Source organism: Triplophysa rosa, linkage group LG9 (genome assembly GCF_024868665.1).
Source record: "Triplophysa rosa linkage group LG9, Trosa_1v2, whole genome shotgun sequence".
NCBI classification, from domain to species: domain Eukaryota; kingdom Metazoa; phylum Chordata; class Actinopteri; order Cypriniformes; family Nemacheilidae; genus Triplophysa; species Triplophysa rosa.
Window position 1 is genome coordinate 16,039,218 of NC_079898.1, and position 13,497 is coordinate 16,052,714.

Sequence of the window (13,497 nt, forward strand, 5' to 3'; positions counted from 1 at the left end):
AATCTGGAACGTTTCCAGCGTCAAATCAGGCATATCCAAAGCATGTTTCACCTCTTGATGTGTGCATTCATTGTGTTCTTTGTCCGTGTGTGAGGTCGTGTGTAAGAATCTCTCTGGTGATGCATCAAAATTAACCTGTTTCAAGAATATATGCATCCGACACGCTGCCTGCTTAATCTACAGATGTGCGGCAATGTCGCGCACACCCCATCCATTATATGCCTGTGCCTTCTGATAGGTTCAGGACACTGCAACAGGACATTATGGTTTCATAAATGATAATTTATGCGGCCATGTTAAAATCTGGCCGCAAAGCTTCATCACTGAGCTCTTCCTTGTGTCTTACGAAGTTAATTACTAGGTCAAAAAAGCAATTTGTACCATGCAAGAACAGACCCCTTTCCAAACACCTTGCGCATTATGCAAAAATGGCAGATGCTGGCAACACCTTCTCAACAAGCTGGTGCAAGGGTGAGAAAGACGGATGAAAGTGAAGAGGCTTCTTAATGCATCCATTTTGTTTATTTGTCTATTTATGCACCATCAAGAGAGGACAAACGCTCGCCGCAACAAAAATTCTAAACCGCATGGATTATTGCTTAAAAAAAACTGGTGACTGGGAAAATGTAAGAAAAAATGTGAGAAAAAACTGTGAAAGAAACAACAGCTAGGGGCATCAGAACCAAACACACTCAAAGGAAGAATAAGAGAATGGAAAAACACTTTAATGCAGCAAAATCTAAGCAAGTTATTCTCTTTCAGCCGAAACAAGGGCACTGACATAACAAACACCAGATCTGATCCACTGAATGTTCAACCCAACACAAAGAGCATTTGTGTACCTGATCTGTGTTGGATGTGATGCTTTTCACACACATAGGCTTTAAGGCAGAAGAATATGAACTGTGGTCTATGCATGTGTGTGTTTATGTGCACTCTGGTGCCCAGGGCACGAGACTGTTTTTGTGTTGACTTTAAAGCCAGATCTGGAGGCAATGAAGGGGACAGGCCACTGCTTTCAGCAGTGTGTCAACTGGACACATTAACTCATAAAATATCCTCTGCGCGCATGAAAAATGCAGGCTAACTCCAGGAGAAGAGTATGTATAATTGATTAAAATGAGGAAGTCTTCCCTGGCAGCGACTGTTTTGCTCGGTTGGACGGCTGAAAGGAGTGAATGTAGGCCAAAGGAGAGTAAAGATGCTTCGGACACTGGAGAGAGAGAGAGGTTTAGGGCATGGGAGACATCCAGGAAAGATTTCTTGGTCACTCTGGTGAGTGCATCTTTAAATAGCATCTTTTTACTGCCAGAATACAGGACTAGTGTGAACAGATGACCATGCATTAAAATACTTTTATGTGATATAAATTATTTTTGTCTTTTAAAAATGTAACTGTAGAATTTTTTTATTAATTAATTTTAAATGATAAATGTTTATTTAAAATGACTTTGATACATCTGTGCCCCAACATTAAGATTTTGTCTGTGGTCTTGTGAATTTAAGCAACAGCCATGATATCATGCAGTGGAATATTACTCTTTTGGTACAGTAATTACAGATGCAGTCATCTTCACTCCGCCAAAAGAAGGACAAAATATTCCTCATGGAGCTATAAAGTTGATAACATGCTCAGTATTAAAAATGTATGGAACCTCTTCTGTTTGAATCTGTCACTTCTAAGCGGCTATCCTAGAGCTGGATGAATATCAAAGCACCACCACAACTTTCCTTAAACATCATCATCTCAGACATGCAGCACATGCGCACTTAAAGATGGCAAGTTCTCTTTCCAACAATTTGAAAAGAGCTCCTATACGTTCTTTTCACATGACGTCACGCATCTTCCGTTCTGCCGCGAAGCAGTGTATAGTTACTTCCGCTAGCACTCCAGTTCATAAGGTGGCGGTAATGCACCTATAAGCTTGTTTGCCAACCGCCAGTAAAACTCAAGAAGAAGAAGTTACTTCCGCTAGCGCCTCAGAATGGAGTTTACCAAGTCCCTTGCACATCTGTCACAAATACGGCTAGATGATGTACAACGTTGTGACAAGCAGAGTGGGACGAGAGAGATGCGAGACCGGTGCAACGCGAGTGATAACCAGCGTAAGCTGCGCGTTGCACCGGTCTCGCATCCCTCACGCAGTTCACTCATGGCCCTCGTCCCGCTCTGCTTGTCACAAACGTCTTGCAGACAAATTTTCACTAACGACAAGATCAAAGCTAGAGAAAGGATACAAATTCTTCGTTGAACAGTACCTGTTTGATTATGAAGGTGTTTTGTTTTATTTTTGTGTTAGCGAAGGTGCTAGGATAAGTACTTGAATACATGTTCTGTCAGTTTTTTTTTCACTGTTGTTAAATTCCAGCGCGACAGCAAAACGGAAGTTCTTCTTCCTCTTCTTGTTGTTTTTTGCAAGACGGATGTTATGATACACTGCTTTGAGAAAAGGCGGAAGTTAAGTGACGTCATTGTGAAAAGGGCCTATTGCGTCTCGCCATTAAGTCATTTCCCAGCAATGCCACGTGAAGACAAACAGGCCTACGTATGTGCTTTCATTTCGAAGGCGTGAATGCTGGTTTGTTAAGCCATTTAGCGCTCCCCCAACAACCATATCCACCCTCAGGACAAAGGTCCTGCCAGTTGCCGCTACGCACAGCAATTACCCCGGCCAAATCAATGGCCATTGTTTCTGTCGGTAACCTTGCGAATAAATCAGGCTTTGGCTTGAAAGTAGTTAATACTTTCTAGCCACCCAATCTTCAAGGTCATTATCTGATTTAATACAAAAAACATTGTGCCATTCTTTCTCTTGACCCCCCCTCTCTCCGCTTGCAGTTGAATGGCAACCCCTAATCAAGTCTTGACTGAAGACTGATTTTAATCACCCGTCACACACAATATAAGCAAATAGCCATGAAAATTTTACCAGCGATTCTTCACCTTGTGTTGCACAGCTATTTGTTGTTCTGCTTAAATGTATAAAAAATATCTTATTGAATGGCCAGTGTGCAGAGAGGCATAGAGGAGGTAACCGTGGAGTGAATCCAAGGTCAGCACTCTACGCCCGAGGACTAGACAATCAATATTATTTAGTCAATAACTTCTTTATTACTCCACTATCACTCCCAGAAAAATGATTTTGGAGTTAAAACACATTTTGGTGTAGAATATTGAGCTGCCATATTAAAGTATGAAAGGACTCTTGCCTCTGCAGATGTTTTGGGTTTCTCAGCTCCGGTGGGGTCAGCTGCAGTGTCCATCAGTATTACCGCAACCTTCCTTCCTCGTCCACTTATTAAATCGGGGTCTCTCACAGGGGGCCAATTATATGATGCTGTAAGCACACAAACCTGTGTGGCAGTGTCATGATGGTGGATGCCCCCCTCCCCTCGTCCCAAGCGCTCCTACATTAGGCTTTTACAATGCAATCCCTGCACGCCATAACAGCAGCGCCATGGGTGAAGGACACTGAGATGCAATAAATATGGATGCAAAACCAAAAATAATATTATAATAGTACATAAAAGACGCCAGCATCTTCCCATATCCTGCAGCATAGAAGTGAGGCTTTACTGCAGCTTGTAAAAGTGCTTTATCACCTGCCACCGCATGTTCAGAGGAGAGAGGAATGACACAGTGCCGTACCAGGTTGCGTTAGGGGCACTTTGCATCGTTTTCCCTTGTTCGGTTTTTTATTGAACGCTGGGCTTTTTTAAAAGATTTGACCTATTTTGTTACAAATTGCACATTTTTGACTGCATTGACACCTGGACTGAAGAATTGAAGAATGCTGGTAACCGAACAACGGTGGTAGCCATCGACTTGCAGTATAGTTTTGTGTCCATACAATAGAAATGAATGGGTACCACCGTTGTTCAGTTACCAACATTCTACAAACATCTTCTTTTGTGTTTTCACAAGTCATGCAGGTTTGAAATGACAAGAGGATGAGTAAATGACAGAATTGTCCTTTTTGAGCAGAACGATCCCTTTAAATACATGTGTAAATGAGGCCCCAACCATACAAAGCATATTAGGCTGGAGGTTTTGTGTAAAAACAACAATTAACCATTGTGTTTAAATATGGTTATGTGTGACTTTGGAGAAAATAATTGACTGAAATTTGCAGGGAAAGTTTGGAGAAAGTACATACATTTATATGCTCAAGACATTACGAAACTGCTCCAATAGGCCAGCACTCGGTGAAAAAAGATAAATATCCATAAATTCTGCTCAAATTTGATTTCTGAGCTTAGATTAAGTACAGTATATCTAAAAAAAAGGCTTGCTTGTTTAAAGAAGCCATCAAAGTGGTGTACTCTTTTTTCCTGCGTGTAGACCATTGCTTTCATTCATTTCAAACCTTCCTAAAAGCATGGCTCAAGGTAACAAAAACAAAGCGCAAGGGTTGCTCTTGAAATTTCTAAAATAAATCACCAAACTGTACAGAAGTCAGCCATGTGCCATGACGGACAGCTCCTTGGTGGGGGCTCCAGGTGATCTGCCTGCCCATTAAAGCAGGCCCAGGTGAGGACTTTACTCAATAGAGTAATCCAGGAGGGAAGTGAACAAACAAAGTTTTCCAGTGACAAATGGCTCTGCGGTCAGTAACACTTTGGACTTGACCCAGATAAAGAGAGAAAACCAACCGCAATATCAATGATGCTTGCCATGGAAAATTCTTCTCTCAAAGAATGACTTAGGAAAATAGCTATATATTTTATTGTTCTTCACAGAGGAATGCTTTTCTTTGGAAGTATTTCGTCTTAAATTGTATTTGGTCAGTTCGGTAATTTTTCCTTTTCCATTAAATCAATTGCCATGGCATAAAACACCGCTTTCAGTGTTTCAATGCTTTGTTTTTCCAGTGGAGTGGAATTTCTGCAGCTCATTTAGTGATAGCGATCAGAGTGTGGACTCCAAAAGCTCAGTGCAATCTCAACCACTCGCCCTTTTCTGCCACCTCATAGTTTAAAGGAACAGTACACCCCAAAATGAAAAAAAGTCCTATACATCAAATTATAATCAACTCATGGTATATTTGTTCCACAGTCATATATGTTTGAAAAGACATGAAGATCAGTCATTTGTTTCATTCAGAGTTTGTAATTTTCATTTTTGGGTGAACTGTTCCCTTATATGACTAAAAAGAATATCCAATGAAGAATTTACAGTTACTTTCACTTGTTTCTGTAGTCCTGCTTCTTGCAGTTGTTTCCAGACTGAATGAACTGCTGCACAGACTCTAAATGTTGCTCCGCTGTGCTTGCAGGTTTTGTGGGAAGTCTGTGTGTAAAGGGCTACAGTGAGGTCTGGGAGATCACAGAAGGGGTCAGACAATGTGAGTGTTGTTTTACTGAGAGCAGACCCTTGCAGACTCTATAATAGCAGCCATTTCCTCCCAGTCTCAAGATCCAGACAAAGAGCTTTAAGGGTTTCTGCTACTCTGATCCCTGATCCCTGCACCCTCAACACACACACACCTTTTATTTATACCTGAGATACCGTTAGTGTGGACCAAAGAGAACCTTGACATGAGACAGTTATGCTAATTCACACGTTACTCAACTCCTCTGATGAAATTAAAATAAACAGAACTATTTTTTACCAAATGACATCCAACCACCAAATACGTAGCATAGTTTTGTGCTTTGAGAGAGAAGTCAGCATGACACGCTGGATTAACATTAACAGTATTGCAGACAGAAAGATTATGGCATCGGTTTATTCGGTCTTATAGCGCCGCTGCTACAGCAGGATAGAGAACTTTAATAATAAACAATGACACCCCAAATGTAAAAAAAGTTTTTCTTCAGCATCTGAAGTGTCATGTTGTATTTAAAATGTATGCATGTTAATGACACAAAAAATCTGACGCATGCAAAAAACGTATTCATTCTTCCTCCTTTTAAAGAGCCACAGAAAACATCAGCACATCAACGCATTGCTCCTCCAGCTTAACATTTCTCCGGCGCGATGAATCATTCCATGCTTAATGTATTCAGGACAGGCCAGGACCAACTGCAGCTATCAAAGGACTTGGTTGAATAACTGTAATAACTGGAAAATTATTTTGATAGCCTGAAACAATCTTATATATCACAGAACTTTATTAAAATAATATCAAATCAAATTAGCCTGTATCCCCATAATGAATTAAGTAACAGGTTACGCTGATATTAATCTCGGCTAGCTCGCAGGCATTGCGGCAGGAGCATTTAATAAGCCGGTCCCGGTTGCTCAGAAGGGCTAGAAATCCTCGAGTACTCGTGCTTATTCAGGGAAAAATACATCAAAAGACTCTCTTCCTCTCTAAATAATGTGCCCGTTTTCTCTGCCTTTGGTGAAATTATTCATAAGGAGAAAATCATGGTGAAATCTCGTGAGGGTTCTGATTAGCAGCTGACCCGTGGGGATGGTGCGTATCCTAATCCCCTAAATGCCTTGCCGTTCGCCCCCCCCCCCCCAACCGCGTGCAGAAGAACACACCGAGCAGGCTCTGAAATAATAATATAATCATGTTTTTTTATGGCGGAGTGAAGCGGGCGGGCCGAGCGGAGCCGGGCGTGGGCGCGCTGGGCCTCCCCCGGTCCGGTTGCAGCTGTCTGGGCCTGTGCTCATCCAGGCCCTGCCTGACTCTGAAGCCCCCCAGCTCTGCTCCCTCTCCCTCTTTTCCTTGGATACTGTCCATTTTCAAGGCTAAGAACCTGCTGGAGGCTCTTTAAATTTTTTAATAGAGCCCAGATGAAGCAGTGCTGGGGAGAGAAGAAGACAGCTCGTGTCAGTTTTTTCCCGAGCTCCCAGAGGCCTAGTAGCTCTGTAATGATCTGGTAAGGCTACAGATTAAAGTCGAGCTGGAGTCCAAGAAAGTGGGAAGAGAGCTGCCATCTCTCTCACACACACACACACACACACGCTATCTCTCTCTCTCGCTCTATCTGCCGCTTACAGACTCACACGCTCTGTTATCTCTCCATCTCGTTTCCCTTCTTTCTCTTCTTATCTCTGTCTCTCTCTCTCACCGGCTCTACTTTTTTGCTTTACAATATGGTCTGGTAGACCTGGTGTCTCTTGTGGTGGAGAAAAGGAGGCAGTCGAGGAGATGAGGGTTAAGAGGAGGAGTTCAGGAGTCTGGAAACAACGCCGCCACCACCTTCATCCCCTCCTCTCTTCTTTTTTTGTTATCTCCAGGTTATCTTTACCCTTCTTCAACCTACTCTCTCAGCCTCCCTACCCCTTTTTTTCTACTCCTCCTCCTTCCATCTCACTCCGTTCTCCCTCAGGTCTGGCCGACTTGTTGTGTTGCCCTGCAAACTGTGCTACATAACCATCCTCCAGGGTGGACACTAAATCTTTTGATGCAGGCGTAGTGGTGATAACATCTGAACTGGGGGAGCCTTCTCAGGGCATGCTTGACAGATGTAGCGGGGCCTTTTAGGATTTAGAGCTGAAGCGTATCTATTACGGGTGCTGCTGCAGCGCTTGGCAGGCCCGCCTTGTAATCTCCCATGAATTTCTGTCCAACCTATCACAGACTCGGGACAGGTTTCTACAGGAGAGAGGAAATCTGTGAATCTGCGCCCACTTCGAAGATGCACCAGAAGACAGGCTGGGGTACTTTGAACTGCGCACGGATGCACATGAAGGGCATCAATATTCCTGGTGCAAATGTGTGATAAAAACACAATCATAGTGATGTATATTCATAGATGCTTATTCTTATTCACAAGTTCATGAGCAGGAGCACCAGTCAGACAGTGCAAAGGTCTCTATGGGCTGATCGCTTTCAGTATGCAAATAAGCAACTTTACAGATGTCCAGGAGAAAGAGGAAAAAAGTTTTGTCTGTGACTCATATGGCCTTAAGAGTTGAACTGTATAGGAGATAGGTAAAAGCATCTATTTAGCATCAATATTATTTATACATACGATTTATGCTGTCAATATTAATATTCAGAAGTATTGGAGGCTAAACATCCTAAGACAATACAGACGTAAGGAAAATAATAAATTTAAGACAAATGAAACTGTTCCAGCTTCAACACAGGATTCAAAATACTGTGGTAGATAGACAGCTTTGTGTGGGACACAGGAGAAATGTGGCTTTTGTCTGTGTCTGTGCTTCTGTATGTTTCAGAGCAAGACGAGAACAAATATTTGTGTTTGTTACATCCCTCTGGGGGTCCTGTGCCTTCTGCCGGCTCTTGGGGATGTGATCATCACCTTCCTCATCTGACCAGTGCTCCATCCCTATGCCCGCCCCTTCACACCTCCCTAGTGTATGAAAAAACTGAAACAGGTTAAATATAAAAATAGTGGGTGTGTTATAACAGCAGAAAGGCTGGTAGAGGTTAACAGGAACATTTTGGTTTGCTGTGTTGTTTGTTAATTGTTTGTTTGTGTGCATACATCAGATTATAAAACGGTCAGTTCTGGTCCTTGATTCTGATTGGCTGAGCGGAGTTCTAAGCCGTTATAAAATACCTCAATATATAACGGCTGACCGCACCACATAGCCTAAATATCATTTTATTTACTTTATTTTATGAAACCTTCCTAAGCATATGGAATAACCGTTTTCTAAAAGCAATAAGCCCCGCGAAGCAGTGGGTTACAGTGCATTTTATAACAGCTACGGGGTTTTAGGCACTCCGCTTCGCGTCGTGCCACAACGCCCTTAGCTGTTATAAAATGCACTGTAACCCACTGCTTCTTGGGGCTTATTGCTTTATTATAAATAGGAGTGAAGGAGACCAAAGCGGTGAATCAAATATTCAGTAATTAAATCATTTCCCTGTCAAACTTCATTATGCAAATGCAACTTTAAGTTTTTTGTCAAGTATTCCTCTTAAAGTAAAAGTTCTATATCTACAGGAAGGGACATTGAATCAAATCACAATTGTTTAGTCTAGCTTAGCAAAGGGGCTCTTGAGATCTCACATTATTGACGGTTACAGAAAATTACACTGCAAGAATTCAGGTAATTATTTCCCTCACTGCTCATTTGAACTCATTCAGATTTTCCTCACGTTCAGTCATTTTACAAGATATAGAAAATAATAATCTGCACATTTCACCTCTCAGAGTCAAATACAGTTGCAGCGCTTCTCTATGATTTTTTATGGTCGAGTCTATTACAGAAATGTTATGATTGACTGTTATGTAGTCTCGGTCAGGTTTGACCCAGGCTCATGTGAGTCTGGGTGTGTGGGGGTGTGTGTGGGCTGGAGTTTTGTGTGTGTGTTTAGCTCAGAGGAAGGTGAAGGCTGAGGTGAGTTTGAAGGAGACTTGGGTCCTAAAAACTGTCCTCAGGATACACACCTCTGTGATCATGCGTTCTGCGTCCTACAGCTGTGGCCCTACACACAAACACACATACACACACAAGGAGAATAAAGTAGGTAAATAAAGATATTCAAAGCAGAGAGATCCATTTCAAGACTTATGTCAATGAGTAATTGATATAAAAAAAAACTGCAACAGTAAAGATCTTTGCACATACAGTCCGAAATTTTCGTATGCGTTTTTTCGTATTTGGCTCTCGTTTGTACGGTGTCTCTGAATTGTTTAAAAAGGCCAGTCAAAATGCTTGATACGGATGTGAAAACGCAGAAAATCGAACCCGGTCCGAATTTTTTTATGACGGACGAAAATATCAGAGGCAGTGTGTAAATGTGATTGACACAACGTGAGGTCGTATTTATTTTTTAACGTGCGGAAATTTCGGACGCAAATTTCGGACTCAATGTGCAATGGGCTTAAGACATAATTATTTTATAGGACTGGTGACTGAATGGAGATGAATGAAAATTTCATCCAGACAGCTGTAATAAAGGTATAATTCCTCAGAGATATCCACAGTATATCCTGGATATGATATCTTAATTCATCACTCTCGGGGAATTTGATATTAAAGAAATCTTATTTCAAGAATAATTTGAATATAAGAAGAACTTGAGTGACATTTCTACTACAAAACAAGAACATTAATATTAAATATTATTAATATTAATATCATCTTAGTTGTTGTCTTCATCATGAATAAAATAATTTTAGGAAGAAAAGGATGTAAAATTCAGCTAATGTGCCCTCAATATTCAAATTCAAATGTAACCAATTTTATTCATTGTTTTCTGTTCTCTAGCCCCTCTGTTAAAGGCTTGTTTTCTAGGCCAGGGTTTAGGATTGTGTGTTACATTGCTTGGTGCACAGTTGCCTGTGGAAACATATGGCCAATCTTCCCCAATCGCCATTGTCACTTCTTTCTCTTCACCGTTTGATGTCAAATTAGTCCAGGAATAACTAATTCTCTATTCTTTTGTATCTGGCGCACTGAGGGAACTTTGTTGTAGTCCTGGGAGGCAAACAATGCTTGGAGGAGTTAAACCTAATGAAAGCCTTTGATCCTGAAAGATATTAGAGAGAAAGCCGGAGAAAAGAAAACAGTCAAGTTGCTAAAAATCCGACTCAATATCGAAATGCAAATGATATTGAAATGTGGGAATTCGCCTGTCTCTTTTTCCGTTTTGTGATTAATAATTCGAGCTTTGTTTGTATTAGTTTTACCCTGCTAAAGTATAAAAGCTTCTTACACAGGAGTGACATTGACTATTTATACCAAATGAAAGTGCTATTTTTGAGTTGGACTAATTAAAATGTTAGAATGGTAAATTAAAAACAAAAAGGGAGACTAAAATAAATGTGAGTGAGATTTTTGTTTTGTGTGCGAGTGTGTGTGGGGGGGTCCTTTTTTATTAGAATAAATTTACCTAAAGCAAAGCCGGTGTATGAGTTCTGTCTGAGAGGCTTTTTAACACTGCCTTGTACGGCTGTCAGAGTTTGTGATGAGAAGAGAGAGGCAACTGACCAAAGTGTTCAGGATGGGACTGTAAACATGTCAGCAGAAAGTGTTCACAGCGCAGAGAATAAAATCTGTGTTCAGTAAAATGGGACATGTAATTCTGTGTACATAAAATACCTGCAGCAACTACCACATGACATAAGAGGATCTACAATATTTATGCCACTGACGGAAAGAGCTGGGAAATTCTAGACAAAGTATAAACACATGACTAACATAAACCTACAGTTACATAAATACTAATCATCATAATAACCATTATACTATATGTAATCTGTTGCACTGCCTCTCATGTTTGATAAAGTAAACACGTCTAAGGTGTGATTGGTCAAGTCTGACCCACAGGCTCAGATAAAGTGCAGGTCTGTTGCCCTGAGGTTGTTGTAAAAAGACTTCACTGTCCCCTCCCCTCTCCATTCTCTTTCTTTCCTTCCCTCGGTTTCTTTGCTTCAATCTCTACCAAAGCAAATAAAGAGATGTTGAGAAGGTGGCAGGGTGGCAGGCCCCCCCAAACGTAAAGTGTGCACAATCACTCAGATACAAGTGGCACCGCTAAAAATTGCCCTCATACATCAGCTTATGGTTTACAGGCACTGACAGAAAGGACATTGAAAGGTCAGAAGGAAAAACATATAGATGTGTCAAAGCCTGCGCTCAGGGCAGCAGGACCGCGGGATGATGGGAAGTGAGCTCTGGAGGGACCGGAGAAGTGCTTGATGGGGCAGGAATCCTCTCTATCTCTCCCTCTCTCTTTCTCTGTACCTTTCCTCGTAAAGGGAAGCGGCGTGCAAGCGTCAGCACCGGAGACCAGGTACAGTTGGGCTGTAACCTCTCTCGCCGACCCCTCGTGACAAGACAGATAGCTCCATTCATCTGCAGCTGAGCAGTCGCGCAGTGCTGCATTTTTCACCTCCGGCCCGGGATGGATCTGCTCGCCAGGAGGAATGTCACCAGTTTGAATGCCCTGATCTGTCATGGGTCCACCATCTTCGGTAAAACCACAGCACCACAGACGGGTCAAGAAAGAGACAGAGGGGAGATGAAAATGAGCAAACAGACAGTTGGATAATGACTATTTACAGCAAACAATATCAGATTTCATCATGAATGTGTAAACTTTAATAACTTGATGTTTCTCACTGACAGTCATGAGATCAAATGAGAACAAATTGAGGCTTTTGGCCCAACTGTCCTGCTTTATTTGTTTTCTTTTATGTCAATACCCCCAGTAATCTCTTAAGTATTTCCTTTAGTTTCAGATGAATTCTCAACATCGTCTCAAAATGTGGTCAGATCTGCCAAGTTGCTAAAGTCTGCAATGTAAAATCAGAGTTACACTCTTAAAAAAGGTGCTAATTTTACAAGCACATTTACTTTAGTTGATTAGGGCTTTAGTTTACTAAAGTAAATAATATACACAGTGGTTGAATTATAAAAAAAATCAAGAAGGACGGTGTGGGAAAATGTGGGTGTGTTTATTATAACTTATTCAAGTTAACCGGACTTTTATTTTGACAGGTCGCCGTTAAGGGTGTTTGGTTGGACAGTTGCTTTTCTCACATGAAACGGAAACAGTTTATGTGCATGTGTTCTCTGAAAGATCCACGAGCACACACAATTGCAGATTACATATTTAAACACCATCTGAATATTTCTAAAGTTACTCATGCACAATTTGAATTTTGTTAGCTGTTCGGTGCTACTTTCTGGTTAAGAAATAATACATTTGCCAGATAGTGTGCCGTTCCACGCAGGGGCGGAGCCAGGGGGTGGCCAATGGTGACCAAGGCCACCATAAATTAATCTTTGGCCACCCCCCCGGCCCCCCCTACTGCTTTGCCGGCGACTTTTTTGCGGAACCATTTCTGTACACAGTTGTTCCCATATGGACGCATTTCAAAAGCGCACCTCAAACAAGTACTTCTCCACCCAAACTGAAGGTGGCGGTAATACACTCAACTTGAATTTCAACCACCAACACAATTACAGAAGAAGAAGAAGTAGTGTTGTTGTTGTTCGCGAGTGCTCCAACGGACTTTGCGTGTGCAGTCGGAGGACTGTCTGTTTCCCGCCGCGAGAGAAGAGGTCACATGTAAGTTAACAAGAAGAATTAAGTTTATTCACTATGTTTGAAATGTTTCTTGTCTTAATGTATGTATATTATGGCTGGCGTGCTGAAGTTGAAACAGACATGGTAAAGTTTGCTAAGTTAATTTAGGCTGTTAACTTAGCAGTATGAAAGTCACAAGATATAAACAGTTTCACTGTGTCAGTGTCATTAAAAAGAGCGTTGTAGAAGGCCATTAAAAGTAAAGTCAACTTTCAGTGCTGATTTAGCTTAATGGAGGTGGTCTGTCTGTGTCATTTCCTTGAAAGGGAATTCAAATGTTTTGTTGGCAGTTGGCAGCCAAATGATAATATGCAAAGTATTGCAAAGGAATATTTTTGAAATGCTTGCCCATAATGTTAAGGTTACTATATTTTGGTTTTTCTGTGATATTGTAATGTTTGTTTGATAAAAGTGCATTCTGGTATATTCTTATGTCGTGTAAATTGTCATTATGGTGTGAGCTTTATCACCAATTAAAAAGACACCACCTTCTGCAATGCCACACTGTTTCAGATCTTTTTTT